Source organism: Leptidea sinapis, chromosome 45, assembly GCF_905404315.1.
Source record: "Leptidea sinapis chromosome 45, ilLepSina1.1, whole genome shotgun sequence".
Lineage (NCBI taxonomy): Eukaryota > Metazoa > Arthropoda > Insecta > Lepidoptera > Pieridae > Leptidea > Leptidea sinapis.
Window position 1 is genome coordinate 5,859,230 of NC_066309.1, and position 8,189 is coordinate 5,867,418.

An 8,189-nucleotide genomic window follows, 5' to 3' on the forward strand; every position below is an offset into this window, starting at 1 on the left:
CATAATCTAGTCCTGTGGAGTAGTAGGATTTACGATAGAGCCATTTTTAATAAAACATCTAAATTTATTTATAGATAATACCAGAACAGTGTCTGGGACTTTATTATAAAAGTGTATACATTTACCCTTAAAGCTATTATGTATCTCATGAAGCCTACTAGAATTAGTCACAAGCAATCCCGTAAGTGTTATAATAATGAAAATCACCAATAAGAGATAAGAGATGTATTGACAATGAACAGTCATAATATTTATTTCTTTAAATATGTCTTTGAGAGACTGTCTATAACTAAGCTGATATATAGCAAAAACAGCTCTCTTTTTTAGTTCCAAAAAGTTTCATATATAAATTCGTCCTCCATCATACTTTTTGTGAGAGCTGTGAATAATTTACTGTTCGAAAATTGAATATAGTTAGCATAGTATATATACCAGCCCTCCATTACACCTTAGAAAAGGTTAAGACCCGCTCCACGACGTATAACGAAGCCTGCCACGAGAAATAAAACCAAGCAACAAGAGTGTGTTTACATGCAATACAGTCGAAATTACTCTTCATACAATAAAAGTTAAAACATAATTTATTTATTATTTTTACGAAAAATAATTAAAAGCTTTAAGCTTTTAATGCTCAGTGCGATTTACAGCCAAACTTTATTATCACCTAAATAGTTCTTTGCGTCGTAATAGGAGTTTTCTATAAGTTTTCGTTTGATGTTGACTTTGTACTAGTTGTGCGACATTTCCAATACATCATCAGGAAAGTAATTGTAAAATGGAATGCAATTTCTGATAAATGATATGGCGAGATTGCTCACCCCAGAAACAAACATTGCAGCTTATTTTTGTTTCTGGTATTAATATTGTCTTTCAAATAATAATAATAGTACTTTATTTTAATTTTTATTTTTCACACTCTCTTAATTTTTTTTTCTCTTCTCTCTTTATCGCACTTGTCGCGATCTATTAGTAATTTACAACAATGAGCAAAATTTTTGTCTGCTTACGCTGGGATTTAACTTTTTAGTTGAGAGTGACCCATTGGCCACGTGTCTCAATTGTTGGTTGTTCTATTCAAAACGTGTTATCAAGCTAGTCACACTTGATCATGGCCGAGGCCAATATATTGGGGTGATTCGAAATCCTTTCGAAATATCTTTGAAGATGATTTTTTATTTCTTCTTTTACTGTAGGGAATCCAAGGTACACATGTGTCTATTGCTGATATACCAAGGTATCTTAAATATCATTCTGATAACTTTGGATTGAAAACGCTCCATTATATTTATGTTTGTTTCACCTGCTGTGCCCCAGAGCTGCACTCCATACGTCCAGACCGGTTTGAGTATACTTTTATAAACACAGAGTTTGCTGGACTTGGAAAGTCTTGACTGTTTCCCCAGGAGCCAGTGACCAGTGAGCCACTCACTGAAAATAACCTAAATTAATAAAATTACTATTTTAATTATATAATACTAATTATTTACATACAGTTTTTATTGTTAATTGTGATAACATTCAAAAACGGTTTTGCAGTGATATTAAAAGGGGTATGTGTATTAGAGGTCCTAATCCCGAAACTAGTTAAAACTGTATCTTCGGAGTCAGTGAAACGTTTTTCTATATTTATGCTATATATTGGTTGTAAAATAGTCATTATTTCGAAATATCTATACTTAAATCTAAGTAACTCTCTTTATCTCTTATTGACTAGTCTGGTCAGAAATATTTAGTTGCCCTGAGTTGCCCCGGTGGGTTTCAATAGATATGCAGTCAAATGTTTAAAATAGTCCTTTAAAAGTATTTTGGTTTTGTTGATAAATGATGCTATTATAAAAATATTATTAAAATATAATGCAGTTTGAATTATCCTTAGGTTGAATATTGTATTAATGTTATTATCACTGATGGATTGAATAAATAAATAACTGAGAATAAATATCGGGTGTGTTCCAAATTTTTAAAGATATCTGTTCGTTCTGAAGAATTTAATCAAAAATAAAAAATCCAGAAATGTAAAAATGGGGATTCACGTATTTTTTGAATCCGTGAGTCAAAAAAATATTTTTTTTTGAATTAAAATACATTTTGAAGTTTTATTGTGATATTGAACCATTACCTGATTTACTCGATTGCCAGTTTGAAATATTCACTACACGAAGATGAAAAAGCGAGGAACCCATTGTGTGTTGTCATTGAAATTTCGCTAGAAAATCTAATTTACAAGTACATCATCATTAGCCGGAAGACGTCCACTGCTGGACAAAGGCCTCCACCAAAGATTTCCACGACAACCGGTCCTGCACTGCCCTCATCCAACGTATTCCGGCGATCTTGACCAGATCGTCGGTCCATCTTGTGGTCCATTTACAAATAGTACCTTCTCGAAAAAGGCCGCTCTTGTAAGATTTTTTTAAATAGGTGCAAAAGCACCGGAAAATCATTTCGCATACATGCATTCTCTTTTTATAATAATAGTGCCATTTTATGAATACAGAAATACCTTTAACTTATTATTCTGAACTCTTGATTCAATTTAATATTGTTATTAGATGGACTACAGAATGTCACGGAGTGCAGTGGGTGTCTTGGCAGAGGCCTCCGTTGTTTGAATACTATCCATAGCAATTATACATATTTTCTAGTTCTACACGCCAAGTCAAACCTACCACAACTACGCTACAAGAAAACATCTGCATGGTTAAACAGAAACAAAATGAGTTCTTGTGACAGTTTTCATCATGCTCACTTAAATGTCACTGCTTGTGGCAGCGACGTGGGACGGATCGTTCCCTTCCCTAAAATATGGTCGAGGGAGGCGATGGCTGGCCCATGCGTCATGCTCGGGAACGGGCGCTACTTGCGGTGGCTGGATGATCCTGTAGCAGGGAACTCTGCTTCATGGTTTTAAAATTAAAAATTATATTTTTATAATTGCTAATAAAATGGTCGCTAAATACCTTTATTTATTTACGGTGTGTGTGGATTAATGCATCTACTGTGTACCATGGCTTACTATTATTGTTGATACAGTAGTAGTCGGCCATGACTTATCTTAAGTCAATAACTCTTGTTTTCACGTATTAATTTACTTTTTTTTTGAGTATTTGTAGATTGAGTATTATTGCTGCATCACTTTACATATATTGTAACTGAAATGATTTGTGAGTGAGTGATTGTCACGATGAGATGTCACTCCTTCTTATTAAAGCTACGATACGACATGTGTACCTTCAAAAAAAATCGCGTACACCTTCCTTAAAGGCCGGCAACGCTCCTGTGATTCCTCTGGTGTTGCAAGAGATTGTGGGCGGCGGTGATCACTTCACAACAGGTGAACCCGTACGCTCGTTTGTCCTCCTATTCCATAAAAAAAAAATAGCTCAACCATTAAGGGCGGTGGGAATATAAAAAGAAAAGTCATTTCCTTGACCTGCCTGAATGGAGTGATTTTGATTTGATTACCCTAAAGGATTGAGCTTTTGATTACTGTTAGTAAAAATATAATATTAATTCATAATATTAATTACAAGTTTAAGCAGAATTGTCAAATTGTAGGTAGGTATTTGGTGAGTATTGATTATTTATATGTAGAGTCGAATTCGTTTATTGTTGTTTGCTTGAGTTCTCGTAACAGGTTTCGTCATGCTCGCTTAAATGTCAATGCTTGTGGCGGCGACTAGGGACGGGTCATCCCCTTCCCTGAAATATGGTTGAGGGAGGCGATGGCTGGCTCATGCGTCATGCTCTTGAACGGGTGCTGCTTGTGGTGGCAGGATGATCCTGTTGCCGGAGACTCGGTTTCAGATTCTTAAAAGTTATTATGTATATATATATGTATATATATATATATATATATATATATATATATATATATATAAATATATATATATATATATATATTATTTATAATCGCTTATAAAATGCTCACAGAATACCTTTATTTATTTACGGTGTGTGTGGATGATGCAGCTACTGTACACAATAACTTTTGTATTAATTTACATTTACTTTTTTGATTTACTCGTGTAAGGCATTGACTATTTGACGTTTGAGTATGTTTGTTGCATTTTACATATTATATTGTAATTGAAATGATTTGTAAATCGATGGAAATGTAAATCTTGATATAAAAGAGTGGCAATGAGTTTCGCGATTAACTCATAAACTACTGCACCGATTTTAATTCTGTTACCAATGAATAGCGTGGGCTTTGGGGATGGTTTTAGTGTATAATTCGTTAAGTTTTTGAATATATATTTGAATACTTTAACGATATTTGTTGGAGGTGTCGGACCATATCCATTTTGATACTTTAAAAAATTGGCAATTATAAAGCGGCAATGTAAAAGCTGTTTACACAAATAATATATTAATCCTTATCGTCATTAGTACATAATATTATAAAATCATATAACTCATTAACTTTGATTACATATTCCCAATGGCTTAAGACTATATTATTCCCGAATACTTTTTTGTAATTAACTAGTTTTTTTTCTATTGACAGAAGAGCATCGGTCGGGTCAGCTAGTTATCTTAAACGAGCAATTCTTTCAAATCTGAATCTCGGAAACGGCTCCAACCTCCTTCGGGGGCGATAAATCGATCTGGCTAAGTTTGAATTAAAAAAAAAATAGTTTTATCCGTGTTTTAATGAGAAACAGTTATAAGAACATTAGAATGCTATGTGGAATGAGCTTCCTTGTGCGGTGTTTCCGGGTCCATACGACATGGGTACCTTTAGAAAAAGCGCGTACACCTTCCTTAAAGTTCCTGTGATTCCTATGGTGTTGCAAGAGATTGTGGGCGGCGGTGATCACTTAACACCAGTTGACCCGTACGCTCGTTTGTCTATTCCATAAAAAAAAGAATATAAAGGCAAATTTCGCCACTATATACAAAGTCTTGTACTACAGTCGTAGCTCAAATGGGACATTGGGTGATCCGGAAAGCAGAAGACCCCGGTTCGAACCCAGACGTCCTATTACATTTTTGTTTTGTTCAAGTTTTGTAGATTCTTAAAAATCCTCTGTCGCCCGGATATATAAACAAAACGAACGAGTATTGCAAGCGACCGCAGCGCTGTAACAGATGTAGACATCTCCTCAACTCATCTGCAATATTCAAGTCATATCCTGGAGGTGTGTTTCCGCTTATTTCTTCCCGCAGCTAGCTGTCGCTTTTAATTAACATTCCAGGAAGTGAACACAACTGTGTTTTGCAGCAATCGCTAACATTGTTGTATCGTGTGTACTGTTTTATTTTGAAAATTGTTTGAGCTGTGTTTTATTTTTAATTTATCTTAAGAGCTTTTCAACTTTGACGTTATACCATTTCGAGTATATATACTATATACACTAGACTTGGGATGCAACTATAATTTTCACCGTCATTATTATCATTTATACAAACAAAACAAATCTTATAACTATATTTGCAATACTATGATTACATAAAATTAAAACTATCATTACCGTGAAGCGTACCAAGAAAACGGGCAGCATTTCCACGTTGGATAGCTAGGCTGATCCGTTGACCGAAATAGCTGCCAGCGCTTGGTTTGCTAGTAGCTCCATTGAGAAGCGAGAAGATAGTACTTTGTATATTCCCCGCGCCTCTGGGCCCCACGGGCCTAACGGCACAAAAATGTATTATTAAGAATATATATATATATATATATTTTTTATATGAGAGAGGGCAAACGGGCAAGAGGCTCACGGGATGGGGAGAGGTGAGGCAACCGCCCATGGACATCCGCAACAACAGGTGTGTCAAGAAATGCGTTGCCGGCCTTTAAAACCTTTACCGTAATTTGTATACATAATATGACCATAGCGTGTATTAAGTTCGTAACCACAATAAAATTAAGCAAACTTAAATATCTATTTTCACATTGGTAATAAATCTTTGACCAATTTTTAGGCCTGATCTAAGTTAACTAATATTTTGCGTCGTCTAAGTAACGAATACGGAGTGAGCTTCACTCATCTGTTTTTATTTATATTAATTAAAAAAAATATATATATTCAATTCGGATCCTTCACATACACTACTATGTGACTGTGTTCCTAATATAATGTCTTTATTTTAATCCATTGTTACAGATGACGTCGAATTACTTCTATAAACCTACTTGTTTTTTAAAGTGCCGACCCAATAATTATAAAGGCAAATGAATTTTTCGTTTATGTTTAAATTATTGTGTAATTAGAGCATTAAATGTTGTACCTTAAATAGTGAGAACCTGTAATTGGCAGCCGGCCATCACATTATATTTTTGTAATTCTGTTACTTTTCATGTGGTTGTTGGTTCAATAAAAAAAAGGGTGTGTGCACTTATGTATGCACGCAAACATCATTAAAATTATTTATTCCTCGTGTTACGTTTCTAGAAAGAGCAATTTTGTAAAAATCTTGCGAAGATGGCTTTGACCATTAATTATTAAATAATGAATACGGCTGTATGGGCTTGAACTCTTTGCCTGTTCTAATAATGGACGAATAAACTAAAAAAAAAAATAACTTATGACGCAAACGTCAGAAAATTTTAAGAACCAACTTCAACCTGTTACTTTGGAAAAAGGGCGGGAAACTTAAGATCGGTCGCACGTAATTTCAATAATTTTTCATTTTATTTTTAAATTTCATGTAAATATTTAGATATTTTGATCAGATAAGTTGTAGTTTGTATATATTTTAGTAGTTAGTTTTTATTAAAGTGTTAATTTGTGTAAATTTCATCCTATTGGTAAGTCTTCTTTTCTTCACTTTTCTATAATATGATGGACCCCCCGGATGATCCTGGGGGGACAGCCCCTGATATAGGTCATGTAGTGACAATCTCTAATAATGACGAAGGTAACACTATGGATACAGATGGTTCTGTGTCTCAGACATCAAGTGGCCGTAAAAGAGTGTCAGCTCGACCCAGAATATGCAGACACTGTAATAAAAGACGACGAAAACACCGTGGTGATAAGAAAGATATTAAGGAAAGTGATTGCAAATGTGTAGACATTACTGACAAACAAATTCTTTCCAAAGTCGATTCCTGCAATAATTCTTCTATAGTAGTAGAGACAATACAAAAAAATAACACAGACACTCCACAACAGCCACAGCCCCCTGTTGCAAGGCTGTTATATAACTCATTAGATGCTGCTCCTTTTGTTGTACACATTCAGAAACAGTATTCATCTCCCGATGATAATGTTACTTTACATCCAGTTACATTTGGTCGTTTTCTCAAAAGAAATTCTATTAAAAATATTGTGAATGGAAGTTTAAAAAGGATAGGCCGGAATAGGTTATCTATTTCTTTTTCTAAGTACCAAGATGCAAATGACTTTGTTGAAAACAAAAATTTAGAAAATGAAAAATATAAGGCTTTTATTCCATCATTTTCTCTGAGTAGAATAGGAATAGTCAGAGGAGTACCAGCTGAGTGGTTTGAAGAGGAAATAAAAGATAATGTTTCTGTTCCTATTGGCTGTGGTCCAATCATAAAAATTAGGAGAATAAAACAAAAGATGATGATTGATGGACAAAGCCATCTTAAATGTACTGAGTCTGTGGTATTTACTTTTGATGGACAGTTTTTGCCTAAACGAGTATATATGTGCTACACTTCTCTTACTGTAGACTTGTATATATATCCTACTATTCAATGCTACAATTGTTGTCGGTTTGGTCATGTGAAATCTCAATGCAGATCTAAGCCAAGATGTTTTAGATGTGGTCAAGGACATAGTGGTGATAACTGCTCTGTTCAAGATGATTTTATATCTTGTTGTTTATGTAAAGGTTCCCATATTGCAACTGATAAAAAATGTTTAGAATATGAAAGACAAAGAGCTATAAAGGAATCAATGGCTAAAAACTGTATTTCCTATTCAGAAGCTTCAAAGATACATCCATCTGTCTCTCGAATTTCATATGCAGATACATTACTCTCATCACCTAACATCACTCCTAATACTTTTCCAACCCAGCATCAACATTCAACACCTAAAGCTATAAACAATACTTCATATAAAAAAACTGTTTTTGTTAAACCAAAGCCTCCACCTACACTTAGCAAAGGATATGACAAATCTGCTCACCAAGAAATTTTAAGGGATTTTAATATTCCCCAACCCTCTAATGGATGTGCATTAATTAACAAAGTAAATGAAAATCCTTTGGAA